The sequence below is a fragment of the Aricia agestis genome, chromosome 11 (genome assembly GCF_905147365.1).
Source record: "Aricia agestis chromosome 11, ilAriAges1.1, whole genome shotgun sequence".
NCBI lineage: Eukaryota > Metazoa > Arthropoda > Insecta > Lepidoptera > Lycaenidae > Aricia > Aricia agestis.
Window position 1 is genome coordinate 16,147,465 of NC_056416.1, and position 24,561 is coordinate 16,172,025.

General features: G+C 36.5%; 1 long non-coding RNA gene across 1 annotated transcript; it reads left to right on the forward strand.

Annotated features, from left to right (window-relative positions):
- Positions 1 to 3,776: 3,776 nt before the first annotated feature.
- LOC121731778 lies at positions 3,777 to 21,797 on the forward strand. The gene is made up of 3 exons (XR_006036289.1): positions 3,777 to 3,925; positions 14,364 to 14,370; positions 21,786 to 21,797. It is a non-coding gene; the product is annotated as an uncharacterized LOC121731778 (long non-coding RNA).
- The last annotated feature ends 2,764 nt before the right edge of the window (positions 21,798 to 24,561 follow it).

Consider the following 24,561-nt stretch of genomic DNA (forward strand, 5'->3'; position numbering starts at 1 on the left):
ATTGAGCAGATTTATGAGATCAAATTCGGTAGGCGACCTTATAAAAATCGCGTCATAACAATTTCATAAAAAGTTTGTTATAGGGCTCCAAAACGATGGAAGCAAAATATTTTTTACTTGTTTTTATGTAGCAGATACAGTTCTAAAGAAAATAAATGCGTCAAAACAACGTGTGTCGGACCATCTCGTAGACACAAAACAATCGGTTTTGAGGATACATAGTACTTATCATACAATGTTATTGAACAGCCCATGCCGTAGCCGAAATTATACTATCGGAAAACGGTAGTGAACAAACAGTAAGGCTGCTTTCACACCAAACTGACTCTCAACCTCTAAAGTGTAAAAAAAAAAGCTAAAAAAATATAAATAAAAAAAATGGGAAAATAGTAAGGAAAGATACAATATCGCTGCAATGAAATAGCAGCAGGAAAACATTAAAAAAAAGACTGTAAGCAATTTATCTAACGTGGTATTCGTGGTAAGTACTTTGGGGTTAGGATGTGAACGAAAAAGTAAATAATATGTATGGATATACGATACGCTCGCTTAATTTCGGTGGTTGACATTTTGATCACTATTTACTACACATTGTTGTCGTTACAAGTTACAAGAAGATATTTCTTTGTCTACATGTAATATTGAAGTACATAATATCGGTTTACATTTGTCCATGCACAAAAACACATTTTAAAGTTATATAAATTATAGTAATAAGTAATAATTGCTATAAATAATGCTAAAATATAAAACAAAGACTATATATAAAAAACTAAATCTAAGTCAGAGGCTGCGGGCAATGTACCCAAGAGGCTGGCAGCATTACCTCGCTGTATCGCAAGACTGATACGTTGGCCGAGGTAAGCGCCAGCTCTGGGATCGTTAGTTTGCTCAACCAGTCTTTGGGATAACTCTCTGAACATTTGTTTGGCACCAGGGCCCCACGGACCCAGGGTTTCAACCCCGAAAGGTACAAAAAAGTAATCATTCCCCAGTGCTTCATATTTTTTTCTATATTGAAGTTAATTAATATTTCTTCGTATTTTAAGGTCCTCTTCCTTTTGATAATAATAATTTTAAGATAACTTTTGGTTCTGTACTTTTCGGTTATCAATCTATTTTTTAAGCTTTTTAATAACAGCAGCTGTGCAAATAATAAAGCTGTTAAATATTTTATTTGAATACACAAAAACAATATTCGTTTCAAAAGATATATTTTATACACTCAATAATTGAAATGTTACAATTTAATTACCAATTAAGTCCGGTGCAACCGTTTTAAAAGCTAATTGAGCTGCACCTGGGCGGGCGGGGGCGGGGCGGGGCGGGGCGTGACGTGGGCGATGACGTCACACGCATGTGGGTCAGTGGGGCGCGGGGAACCCCCTCCGTCCGGGACTTCCCCAGATATAGGTCTTGGACTAAAAATATTCTGACGCATCCTGCGATTGTGACGTTATTTCTAAGCTCGGTTTAAACGTAAACAAAGGAACAATAATTCTGCTTATTTTAATATCTTGTTTACTGTGCGGTATAATATAAAGTTAACATCATTGATTATTATTTTGACCGCTTAGATTTTGTACTTAGAAATTTTTAGTTTACTCAACATGCCAGTCAAATATTTACGAATACCAAAGTCTTCTAGTAAACCACTGTGATTTTAAGGTTGTGTTATGTTAAATCAGCGCTCCTTAGGTATCCTACTTATGGAAACCTCCGGTGTTTTGATTATCCATCCGTCTGTTTTGTATTCAGTCATAGCTATGCCGCCTCCTCACGTTGGCTTATGATGAAAAAATACAAGCGATTAATTTGAAAACTTATAGTGAAGAGCGAGATGATTGCCAATCGATGTTGATTGGTAATGCTGTAAATACGCAATCATGGGCGTACCCAGGTTCTGGGCCAGGGGGGGGGGGGGGGGCAAATTACGCAGATTCTGGGCCAGGGGGGGGCAAATCAGATTTCTTATAAGCTAGGTGTTAATAAAGAATAAAAATTTAATAATTTTTAGTTGTAAAAATATTGTATTGCAAACATGTAAGTACCAAGTACCAGATAATATACTTAGTAGGGACGTCAACATGATCTAGGGGGGGACAGCAGCCCCCCCCCCCCCCCCCCTGCCCCCCCCCCTCCGTACGCCCATGTACGTAATCATGGTTATAGATAACACGGTTATGGTTCTTTTTCGGGTTATTTTTGGGCCCTTTTCTCCCCTTTTTCATTTATTTTGAAGGACTATGTTGCTATTTAAGTTATCCAATAGACGGTTCATATCTCGGTCTAATCTCTTTGGGGCTTTTTATCTTCCGGGCACCGTTATTCGGAGCTTAATAATATCTAACAAAGGACTCTGGAAACGTAAAATTATCTCGATATCTGAAACTTCTCCAGCCTCAATCGCCCACAAAAGAAATTTGATCTTTTGGGGTAAGTAATTTAAAAAGTATTACTCTCTAATGCGTTTTTTTTGTTATAAATTGAGAGCGAACGTTGGGAAATTGTTCTTGATGGATACAAAAATAAACAGAAGTAATGTAAAATAAATTTTGACTTGCCACGAAATACTTAGTCGTATTTTTACTTTAATAATAAATATTTAAACTAAAATACAATTAAACAGGTACTAAACGGGTTCCTATAAAAAATCGAATTTGAAAATACCGGATGTAATAGAACTTTGATATTGCCTGCTGTTATTCATTTATTATAATATGAAGGTAGAAGCGTAAAATAGATAAAGTATTATAGTACGCCAGCTGTTTTGTTTTGAGCTATGGCATATGACGTGACGTCATGTTGTAGCTGGGGTTCACGTAGTGCATAATATTGTATTCTTTGGCTGGGGTGAGAGGAAAATAGTTACTTGAAACTTTTTAATGATAATATTAAATTTAATACTTACTTCTAAATCATTGTTTTAACGTGTTTTGCCAATATTATATATATTATCATTTTATTTAAGTAGGTACAGTTTATGTAAGTATACAAATTATTTGAGCATATCTATTTTATCTAATTATTATGCATTTACTTATAAAGATTGTTATATATACTATTTTATTCTACTTAATTAGTTTGCACGCCAGTGTGCATCTGTCGAGCGAACGACAACAAGGCTCCACAGAACACCAGGGATCGTGGTGTAGGTACTATACCGCGATCATCACCTGAGTGGGGTCCTTTTCGGCAGCATTCGCATTACACTACATTGTGTTTTGTACCCAGATAGATAAAAATGTGTATTATAATGTCCGTCTGATTGTTTTTTTTTTTTTTCTCTGTTTTTTGTTTTGCTATGTTCTGTTTTGTAATGTGGTGTAATGTGTTTACATGTTGAATAAATGTTTATTATTATTATTATTATTAAAATTAATACCTACGAATCATTCTTAAAGCCGGTGAAATTATTACAAGAATTTACTTTCTTTAATTCATGAAACTTGATGGTAATAGGAAATTCGGCCGAATTTTATACGTGCGGGTATACCGTCGTAATTCTGTTATGTCGGTCCGTCTGTCCCCGCTATAAAATTCATATTATGCCAATCGATTCCGTAATATCATTAGAGCCACATTTTATATGCGTATTGCGTAATCAAATTAAGTTATTTTCAACTGCTTTTGAAAAACTCATAGACTTAATATTATATTGTCGTATAATTCGTCATAGCATTATAGGTTTATGGAAAAACTACATATATCTTTTTGCCTCGTCTAAACTGTAATGAAAAATAATTTATATCTATTATATATTATATATATATATTATATATTATATATAATATATAAAAGAAAGTGGTGTTAGTTACACTACTTATAGCTCAAGAACGGATGAACCGATTTCGCTGAAAATTGGTGGAGAGGTAGCTTAGAACCAGGAAACGGACATAGGATACTTTTTATCCCGTTCGACCGCGTTCCCGTGAAGTCATTATAAAATATCTTATACTTACACATATTATATTCTCTCTCATACAATAGGCATGATGACTATTTTTTTTCTTATCGGTAATTGAAGGACACTTAAAAAATAGAAACATTGTTGAAAGAATGACTCTGATAGCTTAAAAATTCACCAAGATATGACAATTCAAATATCTCATAAAAAAGACCTTCCCGAAACGCTCCATACAAAGTGCTACGAAAGACTGACGTCAGTCTTTCGTAGTTTGTACGCATCGGGAGAGAACTTTGTTCGACAGGTATATTAAATATTGCGTTTATGAAAGTGGTTTCATAACAAAAGTTACTTTTAATTGCATAAGTTATTGAATTGTATACAAATATTAAGAAATTTAATTGAAAAAAAAATCGACTTGAATATCCAACTTTAAAGGCGCATAACAAAAAAAAAATACAAATGCTATCAAGCTGAAATTTTGGAAACACTTATTTTTTACCGTGATTTCTTTATTTTATTAACAAAATTCGCTAATCTTTGACCTTGTCATCATCCCTATTCTCGTGTCACAATGTTAGTTACCGTACTCCTCCGAAACGGCTTTACTGATTTTAACCTATGTGCATATTCAGTAGGTCTGAGAATCGGCTACTGGCTACTTTTTATATTGATAAGTGCATTTGTTGAATAAATAATAGTAAATTATTGCAACTCGAGACTGACGGCGACCATTGTTTGTGCGACGGGATAGCGTTGGACGTTGCCATGGTGCCATACTTATTTAGTCACTTCAATAAAATAATATGGCAAAACAACGTTTGCCGGGACAGCTAGTATAACATAAGAATATTAATGGTTATATTATTCTCGTATTTCTCATTTTTTACGTTGTTCAAAGGCAAGTTATTCTAATGTATGATAATATCTGAGATTCGTCAGAATATAATAAGCATATAGGACGTCTCCCGATCGGCTTTATTTGATTTCTGTCACAAAAGATATCGGCTTGAGGTTTGCACGGTTTTATTACGCATAAGATATTTTAGGGTTTCGTCTGAATATATTATTTTTACAGTTAGCAATGAAATACTGAATCTGATATTTTATTGGGATGCGAGTCGCACAGCCTAGTAAGTAATTTGGTTTGGTAGAAATCTTTTGTCCAGTAACTGTAATACTAAATTAATTTTTGCTTGCCATTAGCAAAAACGTCACCTTTATAATATTATGACCAAGTTTTCGTCTTACTACCTTCAGAGTGAACTATATTATAAAAAACTAAGTGAGAATATTTTAGGGTTCGTATGTGTTCCTATTGTATAGCATTATAGTTCACTATGAACATAGCTGCGATAAAAAAATAACTTTTTAAATGTTTGTATACGCAAACTCATAACCCTGAAGCGCTTGACCACAAATCACAAATCACACGCACACACACACACACACACACACACACACACCCTGAAGGTTTTGTTACATCCTGTATAATTAGGTTATCCTGTAGGTTTCTAGGTGACCGGGTACTCCGGAGAGGCAGTACGTCTTATTTAAGTGTCAAAATCAATGCGATTAATCATCGCTGACGTCGCTTAGACCTCAGCCGGTGTAATCCATCTTGTGTCGAAGCGACTTGGGATTACAGGGTACATTGAATATTAAGTAGGAAGACATTATTCTCAAGGTCAATCCAGCTTTATAGGCTCTGTGTTCAGGCAACCTCTGTGGTTCAGTTAGCGCGTTTAAAATTGCGAGTTTGAATCTCGCTGATGGAAATAAAAGTTTTTTTTATAAAAGATTCTTTGTCAGAGATGTGTTTTTAAAATACTCGTAGTAAATCTAAATGAGTGGGTAGCACACAAAATAACACTGCCGAAAGATCAAGCGCAGGATCGACTTTCTACAAGCCTATCTGATGTATGGATCCTTTTAATGTCGACTGCAGCTTTTGTCCTAACTAAAATTGGTAAAAACCATTTTGCAACGCAAGCATCGAACCCGCAATCTCTGATTCAAGAGCAACAGTGTTGGTAGTGTAGACTGTAGGTATAATAGCGGTTAATAATACCGTGAAAGTATAACAGGTATAATATTCGCATTCGTTTTATAAAATCCTTTAACAAATCCGTTTGGAATCTATGTAGCATGGCAGTGAGTACTAACAATATAAAATATCCGATACGCTTGTAGCGATCTGAGATATAAGGCAGAACTTTATATTTCAACTGCATAATCCATTTCTATAGTAGACTTGTAGCATGTTAAGTAAGCTTCGATATCGTTCTGAAATATTAAAGTAGAAGCAATTTCAATGAAGAAAATCTAAATATAAATAAATACCAGTAAAACCAATTATTGATTTATTTAGCAATCTTCTTTTTGGGAATGCAAAGCTTCGCTCGGTATTCGATAAAACACGAATAAAATGACATTTTCTAAAAATGATTTCTAGCTAGATCGATTTATCGCCCCCGAAACTCCCTATATATTAAATTTCATGAAAATCGTTGAAGCCGATTCCGAGATTCGAGATAGGTATATAAATTTAAACAAGAGTTGCTCGTTTAAAGATATAAGATTTTGTAGCACAGAAGGAAATAGCATTTAGAAAGTACTATAATGTTGGTTTGCCATTGAATTAAGATGGCGGGCAGGGGAAGAATGAAACTGAAGATATGGTCATCCGACGTTCAGCAGAGGACAGAGATAGGCCGATGATGATGATGATATTATGATGCAATCGGCCTGAGTCTACTGTTAAAGCAGAACAGAATAGAATCAAGATAATACAATTAAACAGAAAACTTTAGAGTTGCTCACAATTTTTCTGTTATATAAGTTAGTTACTGAATCAAGTCTTGCAGTAAAAAGCTGAAGTCCTTAGTTGTGATCAATTAAGAGCGAAGCCACGATGACCTCTTGTGTTGCGGTGTTACCGCGCTTCAATGCTGCGTTGTGTCGTCGAATGCGGCGTTTCGTTGGATTGACGAGAAATAAACGAAACGAGGGAGGAATGATTCAGTCTAATTTGACGATACGAAGTGTATATTTATATCGCTAGTTATAATAACGAGGAGTTCTGGTAGATATAAAATGTATCAGCTGATTTGATATCATCTCAACATAACACTAAGAATATTATTATTATAATAATTATACTATAGTGTCCCACTGCTGGGCAAAGGCCTTCCCCAGGATCTTCCACTGTCCTGTGCCACCGATAGCCAGCCTGGCTGTTTTGCCTTCGTGTATTTTTTCGTGTTCGTTTTCGTATTTCGTATTCGTGTTTCGCCTTTGTGGTATGCCTTCAGCTCGTCACGCCACCTTTTTCTAGGCCGGCCTCGGCGGTGGCGTCCATCTTCGGGTGCCCACTCTGTTGAGAGTTGAGATCCTTGCCCAGCGGTCGGGCCTTGCATGCGGCGAACGTGACCCGCCCACTCCCACATCAGCTTGGCCGCCTTGACACCTACGTCCTTGATGCCCGTTTGGGAGCGCAATATGGTGTTTCTTATTTTATCGAGAAGCTTTAATCCTAACATACTGTGCTCCACATATATTATGCTTTATGTAAAATCCCATATATTTTTGATATCAAATTTTGTCAGAGAAAGCGAGTGCAACTAAGCATTCTGTTAATGCCACGTAGGTATTGGTGCAGTATTTCAAACTGAACACTATTTAATACTTATCACGACAGCGCGTAGTAGCAACGCAGTACATCTGCGTTGCTACTACGCGCTGTCAACATTCCGTTGGAAAGTTGGAATACAGCATTGGCATACAGCAACATTCCGTTGGAAAGTCGTACCGCACCGCACCGAAGCTGTATGGCCTCGTACTAACAAGTGTAGTGACGTTGTGTTGAACTACATATTGTCCCACTTATCTGCCCTGTCGTTTGTCTCCCCTGTCAGATAGTTCGGGTAAGTACACACTACGTAACGTAGCCGACCAAAAATAGGATTTTCTCCTTATATTCTTCAGCCTCCTTTTCTTTTTTATAAAGTTACGAAATTTTCAGTAATATATACCTCTGTTACAGCAAGTTGCATGATATCTTATGCAATTTATTTATTGAGACAGGTAGGCAGGCTTTTAAAATTAATTATTGGTTATTCATACCGAAGTCTTCTCCTGGTGTCCCTACTGTCCAATTAACTAGTCAAGTCAAAAAAACATGCTAAATGTCAGTTTAATATGTTCCTTGCTTCGTTTGAATCATAAAATTAATATACCTAGCGGAATGGAGAGGCCTGAGCAAGAGAGATGTCACTATCAGTAACATTGCGTGGTAAAAAGAGACGTGTGATACTCATGTATCACACGTCTCTTTTTACCACGAAAAAAGAGCGCTGCTGTCATCAGCAGCGCTCTTTTTTTGACGTCCAGTCGGCACGTGCCGCACGTTGACAATTTAATCTCATATAATTCATGTTCAATCATGCTTGTGTAAGTGTATACGTACACATATTTTTCACACAGATGAAAACCAAGTTTGGTTTCGGTTGACAGTTCGAGATTGTTGCCCTATTCCGCTAGGTATATTAACTTTATGGTTTGAATCATAGTATGAACGCATCTCGACTCAGGAAATAAAAAACGCCCGCTATTCAATCAAGGAAGTAGTCGTTTTGAGCGTAGATTACGTAATACCGAAATAACAACCAGGAATAGACCCTGTGATCGCACCTCAAGAATAGAACGTTTAATTCAGTTTGTCGTAAATGTCATTAGATTAGAATGCTAGCTGATTTTATTGAAATAATTCGTACATAGCTAGCCTTATTTAATTGAAATAAGGCTAGCTATTTCAATTAAATAAGGTGCACAAGAATGTGCGCAGTACACTCTCTTTTCATTTACGCTAATAACCCAGAGGGAAGGAATACCGATACGACTGGCAAACTCAGAATCGACTTTTAACACGTACATCCGACGCATCTTCCGTCATCCGGGTCATCTTATCAGCTTGCATTGTCCTAACCTTACTTAGAAAAATCTTTCTATCAAACGCAAAAATAGAACCTACGACCTCTGGCAATAACTGCGCTCTAAACTACTGTACCACGGACGCGTTACAAATATAGCCTGCGCACCAGCTTAAAGCTTAAATAAATAAAAAGTTCACAAAGCCAACACAGATGCCTTTCACACTAAAAACCTTTTAGTTTCAGTCGGAATTACCAACTATATTCTCCAACAGATTCGCTAAAACCTTCCCACTCATAATCCCTGTCCTTTCGTCGGACCTTTAATTATTAAAACTTGAATATCTTCAAGATTTTCAAGTTTTAATTGACCCCCAAATAAACTCCGGATTATTAATGGTTGTCTGATATTGTAGGTTTCGTTTTTACTTAAAAGAGTTTAATCTTCCTCCTTGTATTTTATTTTATTTTAATGCTTCAACTCCCAAGCGGCCACATGCAGCCGCGACAACAATAGATAAGCTATTGTGACTGGTTTTTCAACGATCGAGGTAGAGGCTTGAAACCGTAATGTTATATCAGCCAAAGGAGAACTTTTAAACACGTGATGTTATTAGCAAAGAATATTGCCATAATATGATTTAACGTACCGGAACCTTTTTGCCGTATTTAATGATGCTTATTCTTTTCCAAATCTCAAAGTTTTTAGAGATAACAGACTGAAACTTTCATCATTATAAAATTAGTGTTTGTACAGAATTCTGTACAAACACTAATTTTATCAAAAAATAATATAATCAAAGAGGAGAATATATTATGGGCTTAATTTAAAACGTTAAATAACTTGTTACGTCGTTTTACGGGTTACGCGCCCCCTCATATTTACTTTAGTAAATATACTGTGGGATATAAAAAGCCATAAGAGTTAAGTGGTGTAAGTATCGTGAGCGCTAAACGGTTAACTCCCCGCGAGTAGGGTTGCCAGGTCGTTAAGCCGAAAAGCCGGATAAACCAGTCAGCTTAGCCGGACATATCTATATAGTATATAAAATGGATTTTCAATTGTGTTAGTAACGCGAAAACTTGAAAACGGCTGAACGGATTGGACTAATTTTAGTCTTAAAATATTCGTAGAAGTCCAAGAAAGGTTTTAAAGTGACACGAAGTTGACCGGAACAGCTAGATTTGTATAAAAAGGCGGAAACCCTGCTATCGAGTACTTAGATTACTCTCAGTATAGCAATACCTTTGTTGTGCGCGTGTACAATTTTCTGTTTTATTTAAACAATTTACTATCTAATAGATTTAAAAAAACATGTCTCATAATAAATACAAATTTGGAAAGGAACACAAATATTATTATAGTGCCAAGCTTTACCAGTTGAAGTGCGCAACCCCTACACTAAGATACTTGTGTAGTTGTAGGAGTTGACTAAAATTCTTAGGATACATACAAAATAATATTATAGACATAGAGCAAAGACAAATAGAATTATTAATTAATGGTACTTATTAATTGATAATTAAGACATGTTTTTGTGTGTGTGTGTGTGTGTGTGTGTGTGTGTGTGTGTGTGTGTGTCTGTGTGTGTCTGTGTGTGTGTGTGTGTACACGGTGCGGGTTTATTTTATTATTTCTAGTAGATTTTAGTTTCCTGATAACATAGACTACTTTTAACTAACATCTTAATAAGTGTAAAATTTTCATATAAAATTATACACTCAAAGACTCAACAGCAAAAGCCGGACTCCCTTTAAGTAAAAACCTGGCTTTATCCGGACGCCTGGCAACCCTACCCGCGATGGTCCCGGGGACCCTTTGTTACTTCATTCCCCTCACACGCGCACAATAAATACGATGAATTTTCCTCTCCCACCCCTTTCACTTTATTACATAAATACGTATCGGAAATATGTTCGGAATTTAGGTCGGTGTAGGCTAAATAAATCTTGTCATTATTAAACTATTTACTGGAATAATACAAATTGTATTTTATGTAAATTAAAAGTTGTCCGTTGCTTGTAAAAATATTTAGACTTTAGAGAGATAGCCCACAACCTGAACATTTTATGGTACACTTTATGGAAAAACTATCACGCCTAATTGATTTGTGCTTTAACATAGCAATTTTAATTTGTATGTAGATGTGTTATCATCGGTCAGTCAAGGTGTGACAACGCGAGCTCTCACAAAGCTTGGTTTTTAGCTAGTAATATGCAATTCAACATATATTTTGTATAATACATGAAAAAATAGTTTAGCAGACTTAGATATAGCAACTTTTTAAAATATCTGACCTTTTATGTTTGTAGGGTTCCGTACCCAAAGGGTAAAAACGGGACTGTCTGTCTGTCTCCAGGCTGTATCTCAAGAACCGCTATAGCTAGACTTCTGAAATTTTCACAGATTATGTATATCTATTGCCGCTATAACAACCAATACTGAAAACAAAATAAAATTAAATTTTAATACTCCCATACAACAAACGTGATTTTTTCGGCTTTTTTCGCTCTATATCAATAATGGCAAGAGGTAGGCACTTGATTTGTAAATATGTTTTGTTAATATCGATTGAAAGTTGTCTGTTTTTAATACATAATGTAATTCAATCTATAACAGAAAATGAACAATCGAATTAAAAAAGAGTAAAAAAATTCAACACGAAATAAACATTCATAAAAACATGAACTAATTAAAATTTAATTATACGCTTGTTTAAATAAACTTTTTCAATTACAAACGGGTCGTTTGGACCCGGGCTGATCAGCTGTGTACCTTGACCCACATGTCGGTTACGGGTTAACGGGTTATGTAACCTTGTGTTTGGGGTTGGGAGGGGTACTATTAATTTTGATTGTATTCTTAATCCCTTTTAGGGACAATGAGCGTCATTTGTATTCGCAGTTACGTTTTTAGCTTGTTTTAAATTTGAATATTATGTAGGTAAGAAGTGGACTAATTATAAATGTACTTAGCGTTTTAATAACTATATTGAGCTTTGTGTATGAATCAAGTACATAATTATTAACCCATCAATCCCCAAGCAGCAGCCGGCTGTCGCATAACAATTGAAAATCTATTGTGTCTGCGGTACCTACGATGGAGGTGCTACATTGTTAAAACACTTTCTGTAGTGTACACTAATCTATACGTATATATTACGAATATTGTAATGTTTGTCTATCTGTCTATAATTATCTACGGTAGATACTTTTGGTCATAAAAGGGTATGGGATAGTTCTTTCAATAAATTAATCTTTGAACGCAATTGTGGGCAACATCTAGTCAACTTATATACTTGAAATTGAGCAGTTAAAATTCGTTCTCCTCTGTATCTGTAACGGATGTCATTTATGTGTCCCCCGCACGCGTCACATGCGAAAACTTTTACGTCCCACTTACATACAACTTTCAGATTTATCAGCCATATTTGTTTGTAGAATATACGCTAAAAGAATACAAGAGAGGCTAGTTTATAAGATACGAATAAGTATATTATGTTATTTACACTAATACAATAAAGTGGTATGGTCCGGCTCTAATAGGTTCTGAATGTCTGGTCGATTTTGATAAGATTAAGCAGGCACTATAAGCCTCGTTCCTGTGATATTATATTTTTTAGTTTATTATGTATTGTACTTCATACTTTTTAAATATTATGTCGTATCATATTCTGTAAACTGTAGCATATTATGTTACAATCGCCTTTTTAAGGTCTACTTGTAATGTTTATTTTAATATTGACATATTCAATCCATCACGTCAAGTGATCCTTCTGGGAAGCAATAAAACACTTACGACGCTCTTCTCGGTATAAAATTTCAAAGAATCCTATTTTGACCTTTAATCTTTAAATAACGAATAAATAAAGTTCAATCGCAGAAGAAGTTGATATTTAATTCAAACGATACAGCATCAGCTTTAAAACAAAGGAAGTGTTCAGAGTTTTAAATAATTATAATGAAACAAACCATTATTTTTATCAATTAGAAAAAAAATATATATTTTTATCATAATATTACTAGGTCGATGAAACATACATTAAGATTTACGGCAGCTGCCGTCTTTGTTTAAATTCTGCAAAAGATACTAAGCTGTCAAACCGTACTAATTGATAATTAATTATGCACAGTGGCAAAATCACGACATTCCCGCGATTGAAATGTTTATTATTACGAGTACACCCCATTACATAGACTCCATTCTACCAATGTAACAATTTCACAAGCAAATAAATCAGGCTGTAGTAGCGCAACTGACCTAAATACTACCTTAACATTTGTAGGGTAAAGTTCAATGTAGGTTAATCCTTAGGTCCCAGGAAAATCTAGGTTTCCCAGGGTCCTGGGGAGCGAGACGGCGATATCTCCGTCCCGCTCAAATTGATTCTCCCGTCGAACGCACCCTGACATTTGGACAGAAGCGATCGCAGATTTGATGCGGAAATTGTAGCATCGGTGTTATTTTAAATTGGAAACATTGTTGAGTGGTTTTCGTATAAACGATGCAATAGGTTTTAGTGATTATTAATTGATATATCGTATAGAAAAAATTAGAAGTAATCTTCTTCTTATACATAAAATTCTCGTGTTACAATGTTAGTCACCGTACTCCTCCGAAACGGCTTTACTGATTTTTACCAAATTTTATATGCATATTCAGTAGGTCTGAGAATCGGCTACTGGGTACTTTTTATATTGATAAGTGCATTTGTTGAATAAATAATAGTAAATTATTACAACTCGAGACTGACGGCGACCATTGTTTGTGCGACGGGATAGCGATGGACGTTGCCATGGTGACATACTTATTTAGTCACTTCAATAAAATAATATGGGCGAAATACTTTATATGGCAAAGAAACGTTAGCCGGGACAACTAGTTTATTTATATTTTAAGTTTTGTTTTATACTAACTTTTTTATTATTTTCGGAAGTCATTTGCTTTTAATAGTAACACACAAAGAAATAAAAAAACTAATATTAAAAACATCATAAAAGCATCTCTTTAAAAACTGAAAATCCGACTACGTGTCCCATAGGCACACTTACAACCGAGAGTCGAGACGAACGTTACCAAATAACATCCTACTAGTCGTTTAAAGTAATATGCCAAAAACATACTTGCACTTCAAAAGGCCAACATCAAAACTATTAACGTTATTAGAAGTTCTAAAACTACGTCAAGCAGCTAACAAAGCCGCACCGCTGATGTACGCAAGCTATGACGTCAGAGCATGCCCCCGCGTGCCCCCGCGTGCCCCCGCGCGGGGCCCGGGCCCCAGCTCGCTATAAATGGAAGCATTGATTGTGACCTTTGCAAGTTGCAGCTCCGTTCGTATCCGGCACTGAATATATTACAACACAGCTGCGTAATTTATTTTGGTTTATGTAAATATTGTCTTTAAAACCTTTTATACGTGGGAGAGCCATGCTTCGGCACGAATGGGCCAGCTCAACCGGAGAAATACCACGTTCTCACAGAAAACCGGCGTGAAACAGCGCTCGCGCTGTGTTTCGCCGAGTGAGTGAGTTTACCGGAGGCCCAATACCCTACCCTATTCCCTTCCTTACCCTCTTCCTTTCCCTCTTAAAAGGCCGGCAACGTACCTGCAGCTCTTCTGATGCTGCGAGTGTCCATGGGCGACGGAAGTTGCTTTCCATCAGGTGACCCGTTTGCTCGTTTGCCCCCTTGTTTCATAAAAATAAGGTCAAACTTTTGAGTAAAAGTCGGGATTGCAAGTCGTAACAGACGAAACTTAGATAATGTTCTTATATATGTTATATAATATATATTTTTTATATTTATTAACTTTAACTTCGTTGCGTCAAACACATGAGTACCGTTCATCTTTCCGGGATAAAAACTATCCTATGTTCCTCACAAAAAATCATCAAAAGTGGTTAAGCCTTAAGGGGTTTAGATGTAAAGAAGTGACACAGAAAGTCAGTCGGAGTTCGGACACACTTTTTCATATATTAAGCAATATTAAGTATGGATAATTATTATTATTATCGTATTAAGGCAACGCCTTGATAATTTGGCTGTAGCGAATAGTACAGACTAATCAATCAAAAAGACCTCTGTAAAAAAAGGGATTCCTATTTTGCCAACAGAGCAGAGTGATTTAAGCTTCCAAAATGTGTACATTTTCTTTGGTTTTGGTTCAAGCATGCACTTTAATTTGCCCATAGCTTATGTAAGCTATGGGCAAAAAAAAAAGCCATAAACATATTTCATATGTTTATGGTTTTTAAATTACAACGAGATAAAAACCATTTTGTCGCTTACGCCCTTTCCATTTTTTCCTGTTGTGCTTGTTTCTATGAGAGGCCGGCCCGGACTGTCATAGGAAACAAGCAATCTAAAACATATCCAACACGGTTTTTTACTTTAACGCGGCGTCACCTTAAAAGCCCGAATATGCAACGGCTTCGTAGAAGTGTCATTTTACGTGGTGCTACGGCGTAGCGTCTTGCTACGAAGTAATCTCGTAGAGGTTCTACGGGGAGATGATTTCCTAGAAAATATGTTATTCTGAGCTTGTAATCTTATGAGATGATTAGATATTTCGTCTTGTGCACTATACGACGACAAAAGTCACAAGAATGGCTAAGGAGGACTGAATATTCTGTTATCCGTATTAATTTGTGATTCGTCGTACGTTACTGATAATGAAAATACGACATAAAATATTTTAATGTCTCTGGATCCTGAATGTGTGTAAAGAAAATACCTACATTTTCTTCAATGCTTGTTTTTTTTTTTAATTCATCGCTTCTCATCACAATTCATGGCAAATGTCAAAGGTTTTAGTCAGCTTAATGAAGAAGAAGAGGAAGATAGACTTTGGCCGAAAAGAATGACTGGCATTATGATTTTAGATTTAAGTTAAGTAAAAAACCGAAAATAATTATTGTTGGGAAATTGGTAATACATTTTTTGTGTTAGAGATTATAAACATTGAATGTCGTTTCTCTTTCAGGTAAGATTTTGTCAATAATGTGTATTTTGTGTAATATAAAGTGTTTGTCAAGAATTTAACAATATAAAAAAACTCTCTTTCAGAAGCAACACATTCATTTTATTATAACCCAAAAAGATATAATCTTATATGTGTATTAAATATAATAATGTATCGTATGGTAAAAATCTTAAACATATTTTTGTTGTCTGTTACCCGTACCACAAGTCCTTCAGGTACTTAGCACGGGGCCAGACCATAAAGTTATTATACCTAGCGGAATAGAGAAACAAAGGCAAGAGAGATGTCACTATCAGTAACACTGCGTGGTAAAAAGAGACCACATGATGTGATACATGACAGCAGCACTCTTTTTTTGACGTCTAGTCGGCACGTGCCGCACGCTGACAATTTAATCTCATAGAATTCGTGTTCAATCATGCTTGTGTAAGTGTATACGTACACATTTGTTTGACAGCTCGAGATTGTTGCTCTATTCCACTAGGTATATTAACTTTATGGACCAGAATGACGTGGTGTGATTTGTGAAGCATCCAATGTCATTAATATTATAAAATAATAATATACACTTTTCATGCACTTATATTATTATTAAATTCTTCGGTCCTGTTAAAGTTATAATTTATGCACTTATATTGTACGAGATGACGCCCGTAACTCCGTTGCGCCTAAATTCGTTAATTTCACGGAAACCGTAAAATTTTCCGGGATAAAAAGTATTTTATGTCCCTTCTCGGGAATCAAAGTATCTCCATACTAAATTTCAGCAAAATCGGTTTAGCGGTTTGGGCGTGAAGAGGTAACAGACAGAAAGACACACTTTCGCATTTATAATATTAGTATGGAATTATGGATGATGTGGAGAAGCACCTTGAAATTTACATAATATAAATATATTGGTTTTGTATTCTTCTAACTTATTTCGTATACTTCCATATCATCTGCCCTCATGTTTATTATTATTCGTTGTCTCCACATATCGATGTGGGTTGACAGGGGAAAGATAGATAAGTCGACAATAATTTTAGAGTAAGGATGAACCTATACCAACATTTTGCACAACCTTCATTAAAAAAAAAACGCACACACACACACATATGGGGCACACATATGTGAATACAGTACAATACCTAAGAGTAACATACATTAGTTACCAATAACACCATCTGAACGCAATCTACCTATAAAAACCCATCCGCCGCCTGGTTCACTCACTTCTCGCTTCAACTAAGCTAAACATCGATCTTTAGTTGTGCACGTCCTTTAAACAGTAGTTCCTTTTGTCTTGCCTTGAATTAGACGCTCTTATATACAGGGTTTAACAAAACAAAGTGATAATTAAAGTATTATCCTCGATTATAAAGAAAAGGGTGTGCATGTTCCTCATAAAGAGTTGAATGTGAAAGTAGCTGCGCTGAAAGAGCATTTTTTTAGAATTTCTATGGACAAGCGCTCAGTATCAGCGCATAAAAAAATTAACTCGTTTAGCAATCCTACTTTCACAGTGAAATCAATATAAGGGACAACTCACACTAAGGTATTAACTATAATTATTATCATTATGTTTTGTTACAGTGTGTAGAGACATTTTAACACTCAAACAGCCTGTCCTTACGCTAGTAACATCCAAGTTCACATGAGTTTTGTCTCGAGTCGGGGCCACAATAACGAGCGCGACGCGAGAGTGTTTTCAATTTCCTCATCTTACGACGAGAAATCAATTCTTCACCCAATTCCTTCCGAGCGCTCTGTAAAGTCGAGTACACACTAGAGACAGGAAACAACAGACAATAAGTAGGAAAGACAAAAAATAACGCGATAAAACGCGATACTTATTATTTAAGGTCCCTCTGCGCCAATTTAGAATAAAGTGACTGTAGGTTATTATGATATCTCCCTTATTTAGGTACGTATAGATTAAATGGTGTTAAAAACAAGAAAAGACTTGGAAATTGTTTAATCAAACAACTTCGTACAAAATACTAATTTATTCTGTACTATTTACAAAGGGATCGATTAACAGATTGTAATGATTTTAGTGGATAACAAAAATGGAACCAGAGTAGACAGAATGATAGAGTATGCCGACTTAGAACTGATGTTGAAATTTTTAAATTTGACGTATTATGACGAAAATCGTCGCTAGGGTTGTTAACTTGTCACCTACGAATTTAAAACTATGACATATTTGCTGGACGTGTTCTTCTTTGGTCGTATTGTTGTTTGTGTTTTGGCACATGCGATTAAAATTGACAGAATCTAATTTTGAAATATTTTTTTTAAATATATAAAAATAAATTATATCAGCCAGCGCGAGGCACATTCCGTTCATAATCCTAGTGAAACCCGACGAATTTGACAGATATTGAAACCTGTCCGTCTCTTTGCAGTCGAACTACTGGTCGTTATGTCTATTGTGATGGAACGATGTTAGGCTACGGGCGATTGTAGGGCGAATAGAGGACGGGCTTCTTGACAGGTCAAACCCCCTCCTGTAGTCCTCGATGACGTAGCTGATGACGTGAAGCGGTGGGACTCGCCGACCCTTTTATTGGAGCACCTGACAGAAGAAAATAACAAATGCTCACTGCTGGCTCTGGTCATGTTAAAGCCAGGCTTTAACAGACGAAAAAATACATTTTTTTCAGTTGTAATGCTAAGTACTCACATACGGTTTTGCTCGATCAAGCAATAACATCGAGCAAAACCTGCGGCTCGGGATTTCGTCCACACATTCAGCATTGCTCGATAGTTTTATTCTAAATCGATATACTTAATTCCATCGAGCCGGCTCGATGCGAGCCTTCGAGTGAGTTTTGCGGTTCACACAGTAATTATTACTTGATTTGGAGTAAAACTATCGAGCAAAACCGCATGTGAGTACTTAGCATACAAAGTATGTGGCTTGGTAGATCAAGTCACATACGTTATAATTTATATCATTCTTAATTATTTACGATCTACAGAATATATTAAACAACACTACACGTTACGCAATAATGTTGCGTTCTCCCCTATAATATGCAGAGTCATTTTGTACAATAATATTGCATTTCTCTTTCCTCCCTCCCATTGCATCCTCTCCTTTATATCTGGAATCAATTGTTCACCCACTTCGAAGTCATTACATAGGAAGTTGCGACATGAGCGAACAATTCCAATTAAACTTAACAAGGAGAGGTCGCGTCACAAAAAACAAAAGATCTCTCCGGAGACTCCGCGCGTGTATGATATATTATACTATGTAGTTTACTCAAACATATAAGAGTATTTACATAACTTTGTGGGCGAGATTTGGTGTACAGTGTTCTTATGCATTGTGATTTGTGAATACTGAGGCTTGTGCCATTACGATTAACTATTATTTTAATTCGGTTCTCGGAATAGTTATAATTTCACAAAAAGGTAATATACAGTTTGCGCTCTATGTGATGTTTTTAGCTAAATAATATGACAAAAGGTATGATGTAAATTTCTTTATGCGTTAAGTTTTATCACTTAAGCTCAAATATAACAAGTTGTGTAGGCCCACATATTGAGTACGGTCCACTTATTAATAACTTTTTTATGTTGTCAATTTGTAAAGCAGCACAATTAAGAAACTCAGAAAAATAGATTTGTATGAAGCTGTACAATTTGCTATTTCTGTTTGATCCAATAGAGACGGAGCCAAGTTTCAGCACGTGTAGCGAGGGCTAACAGAAATATTTTATTTCCCTGGTTTCCTCTTGAATTTTTTTCAAGAAGTAGCGCTTGTGTAGAGTTCTAAATAATATTTTTTTCCACATCGCGTCGGGATTATGCTTAATCTTGAGACGGTATTAAAGATATTACCCAATCGACAACATTTAACTAGCATTGCATAGTAGCATTAAAGCAAAATTTTACAATATCTACTAAGTTTATGGGGAGGGAAACTGGAATCTTCCTACTCCTCCTATTTTCTTCTGATTAATTTCGTTGCGGGTCCCAAGACAGTTTTAGTATGTCCCTCGGGCTTCCTGAGATCATATCAAAGGGTTTTCGTGGTTGGATACCGCTGTCGATCCTGGCGACACAGGAGATACAGTGGTGGGAATGTGCAGTGGGCCAAAGCCCGTTTAAAAGTAAAAAATATCTTCTAATTAAGTAGTTCTCACAAGCAACGCACGTGGCTCCGGTTAAGATATTCATTATTAGCTTTCTTTGACAACTCCCGCCTATCACCTCCTTCCTCTAAATCTATACCGTTCTTTCTTAGTATGTACACATAATAATTACCAGATAAAATATTACGTGCGCGCTTCGCTTGGCTCATCTTGGCGGGGGCACTCCCGTGCCCCCAGATATTTAGAAGATAAAAAATCAGGGATTACTTTCCACCCTGAAGTAGCAAACATTGTCTAGACTGTATATGTAAATATACTGAGCATATTATTCGTTAATTTATTTCGACTTCGGCCGTCACAAAAATATGCAGTGAATTGAACGTACAATATTATGTTCGGAATAATTTTATTTAGCTCGAGGCAGTTCTTTGAATATATTATATGTACGGTTAGTATTATATGTACGGTTTTGAGCGCCTCCGTGGTCTAGTGGTATAGAGCGCGGCTCTTGACTCGGAGGTCGTGGGTTCGATTCCCGCGTTGGAAACATGTTATTTCCAAGTTTGGTTAGGACAATGCAGGCTGATCACCCGATTGTTTGACAAGTAAGATGATCCATGCGTCGGATGGGCATGTAAAAAGTCGGTCCTGCGCCTGATCTCTCGCCAGTCGTGTCGGTCGTCCGTCCCACTGGGTTATGAGAGTAAAGGAATAGAGAGTGCTCTTGTGTACTGCGCACACACTTGGGCACTATAAATTACTCCTGCGTAGCTGGATTGGTTTCAATGAAACCGGCCACCGTCACCGAAACCGGTGTGGGAGCTATTATTATTACGGTTAGTAACAATAGTTATTTTAAGTTAAAATAGCAGTAAACCCACCAAGTTATTAATTTCAATAGTGTTATACTTGTATGAAGAGTAATTAATGCTTCAACTCCCAAGTGATCATATTCGACCGCGATAAAGATAGATTTTCATGATTGTACGATCGAGGGATGGCCTAAACAATATTTTAAACTTAAAAAAAATATTGCGATCTTACGGGATTTAATTAAAATAATCTTAAACTTTTCTGCTGCCTGTACATCAATTCGTATGGAATAAAGTGCTTGCCGCCACGAAGCCATATTTTGAATCAACTGAGTACCAAAACAACATAAAATACTCGTATATAACGTTTTCTCTCCTTAAATCTATGCCATTCATAATGCCGCGATAAACCTATATTATGTAAACGCTGTTTGTTCTTTTACGATGTTGCTTTTACCCGACTTCGCGTTGAAATAAAGAGGTTAATTATTATTATTATCAATGTATGTTTTTTCATCATCAGAGATAATATTAGTCAACATAAGCCTATGTTCCCTACATAATATTTTCATTATAAGTTTTGTAAGTTTTTGTAATTTTCGATTGAACAAACTTAAATTTATTACATTTTGTGTTTTCTAAAGATTCTTTTCTCTTTTTCTTCTTTTGTCTATAGCCTGCTACAAATATTAATAACACATATTCATATACAAATAACTGAAAAAACGTAACAAAGGAAACAATTTTAAACGTCATTTAATAAGCTTACATTGCGCCTGGTACAGAGGCAGGTAAATGCGGATTGCGTACGTGTGCATGTGCGCTGTGTGTACTGTGTGTGTTTAGTGCTCATGTGTGTGACCTACATTCTATCTCGATCCCTAGTCGGTACAATTAGACTAGGTTGTGGAAAGGCTATTTTCGTCATTTCAAACGCAATATGCAAAAACCGTATTCCAATTTGCTATGTTCCGTTGAAAGTAAAATTTTTCAATTTTTTTTTTGAAAGGTGAATCTCCTCGATTTGATTAATATTTCTGTTTCTATGGCTTACTATTCAGCATCATATAAAATACCACGACAGTAGACAGTACCACGACAGCGTGGTAGAGCCATGCTTCGGCACGAATGGGCCGGCTCGACCGGATAAATACCACGGGCTCACAGAAAACCGGCGTTTAACAGCGCTTGCGCTGTGTTTCGCCGAGTGAATGAGTTTACCGGAGGCCCAATCAGGGGATTGAGAATAGGGTAGGGACCCTATTCCCTTCTCTACCCTTCTCTATTCACTTTCTTACCCTCCCCTATTCCCTCTTCAAAGGCCGGCAACGCACCTGCAACTCTTCTGATTTTGCGAGTGTCTATGGGCGACGGAAGTTGCTTTCCAGGTGACCCGTTTGCCCCTTATTTCATAAAAAAAAGTAGACATTCTCTACCAGGATAGCTACTCAGTAGTAGATGGTAAACAGGTAGCTACGGAGCAGAGGGCGCTGCGTACATACAGTAAATCCGACAAAAATCTGACATGTTGCACACAGGCGCGGTCAGAAGGGAGGGTTCACAGGGGACATGACCCCCAAATCTAAGGTCAAATTGAAAAATCTCAAAATCTTGCCAAATAATAAAAGGAAATTTCTAGTTATTATGATAACAGCGATAAATTTTAAGTGTAGTGACTAGTGAGTGACCCCATCCAAAACTTCAGGCTGCGACCGCGCCTAGTTGCAGACGTCATATTGACAGCAACGTTAACAAACTTCGAACAAAACTTTATGTTTACTGTCTATGCTGGTGCTGCTTCTAGCGTAAAGACATTTTTTTTTTCTGAATTATGGGGGCAAACGAGCAAACGGGTCACCTGATGGGAAGCAACTTCCGTCGCCCATGGACACACGCAACATCAGAAGAGCTGCAGGTGCGTTGCCGGCCTTTTAAGAGGGAATAGAGTAATAAAAAGGGAGGGTAGGGAATTGGGCCTCCGGTAAACTCACTCACTCGGCGAAACACAGCGCAAGCGCTGTTTCACGCTGGTTTTCTGTGAACCCGTGGTATTTATCCGGTCGAGCCGGCCCATTCGTACCGAAGCATGGCTCTACCACGTAAATTTGTAGTAATATATCCTTGTTTTGGCTAAAACAGCCTTGAAGTCGTGTTTAAGATTGTATAAAAAGGCCCCCGGGACGCTTTTTCTGGCCACAGTCAATCATAATGACAAAAGCGACGCGTGGGCGGATCGATCGCGTGACCCCCGACATTAGCGAGAGATATAACTTGACGGCTTCACGGAAGATATAACTTGGCGGCTTTACGGAGATGACCGACATTTTGTCATCGCTTTTTTATAACATCTTAGCTAGACGTTTTTTAGCGGTAAGCTATTTGCAACGCCTCCGTGGTCTAGTGGTTATAAGAGCGTGGCTCTCGATTCGGAGGTCGTGGGTTCGATTCCCGCGTTGAAAACATGTTATTTCCAAGTTTGGTTAGGACAATGCAGGCTGATCACCTGATTGTCTGACAAGTAAGATGATCCATGCGTCGGATGGGCATGTAAAAAGTCGGTCCTGCGCCTGATCTCTCGCCGGTCGTGTCGGTCTTCCGTCCCACTGGGTTATGAGAGTGAAAGAATAGAGAGTGCTCTTGTGTACTGCGCACACACAGGGGACTATAAAATTACTCCTGCGTTACTGGCCTGGTTTCAATGAAACTGGCCACCGTCACCGAAATCGGTGTGGGGAGTAAGTATTATTATTATTTGCAACAATTCAACTAAAAACTAAGCCAGTGTTACACTTAAGCCAGTACTTAAAATTAAGCCAGTGTTAAAATATATATTTTTTACAAACTTAACAAAAAATGATCGACGTTTGTCCCATCTCTTTTTTATGCCATCTTACCTACCTATGTTTTTAAGCAGCACTATTTGTGCCATCGTCTAAGTTAAAATTAATCCTGTGTTAAAATAATATCATGCTACGAGGAATGAGAGAAACAACACAATGTTTAATTCACGGAGTTATCTTGAACCTTAAGGTTAAAGTTACGGTTAGTGGAACTGAGACTCTGAATTAGAAAATAATTCCATCATGATGTTTTTCAAATTTAATTCGACGACTACTTCGTGCGAATAATAAATTTTACCTTATTTTAGCAAATTATAAAATATGATTCATATTCTAATTTCATATAAAAATCCTAAAAATCTTTCCGCTTGGCGATTAAAAAATAAATATTATTTTCTATCCAGATTTGCCTAGTTCGCAAGAGTGAATAAATACTTCCGGCTAATACAAATACTGTGAAACTACTACAAAATATTTAACTGAACTGTATTTACTGAAACCGGCAGATAGGAGGATGATCTCATTATTCTCATTTTACTTTTAGAATACAGCGCCATTGTTAATTCCTTTACATCTCAATTTCACGAATTATTCGGTTGTGGCCTCTATTCATAAAATATTTTCGGTACTTTAATATAATTTCTAGTTACCTTTCTTCCCACCGTATTACAAAATGTATTTTACAATTTATACAAAGAGGATATAAACTACGTATTTATAAAGACACTCATATCAATACCATAAACATTTGACTGAATTTTTCATTGCATAGGTTCAAGTTGACTGATTTTCATAAAGTTTGGCATGGACTTATAAGAAAGCACATAATATGCTTTTCAAAGTAATATCCCTGGTATTTTATGCAAAGTAGGAGGGCACCATTTAATTATTTTATATTTTCTGTGTAATTATGTTACACTAAGTTAAATATTATACAAAACAGAATTATACAGGGTGTAAAAAAGTGACAATACTTTACGTGACTGTAAAAATAAAG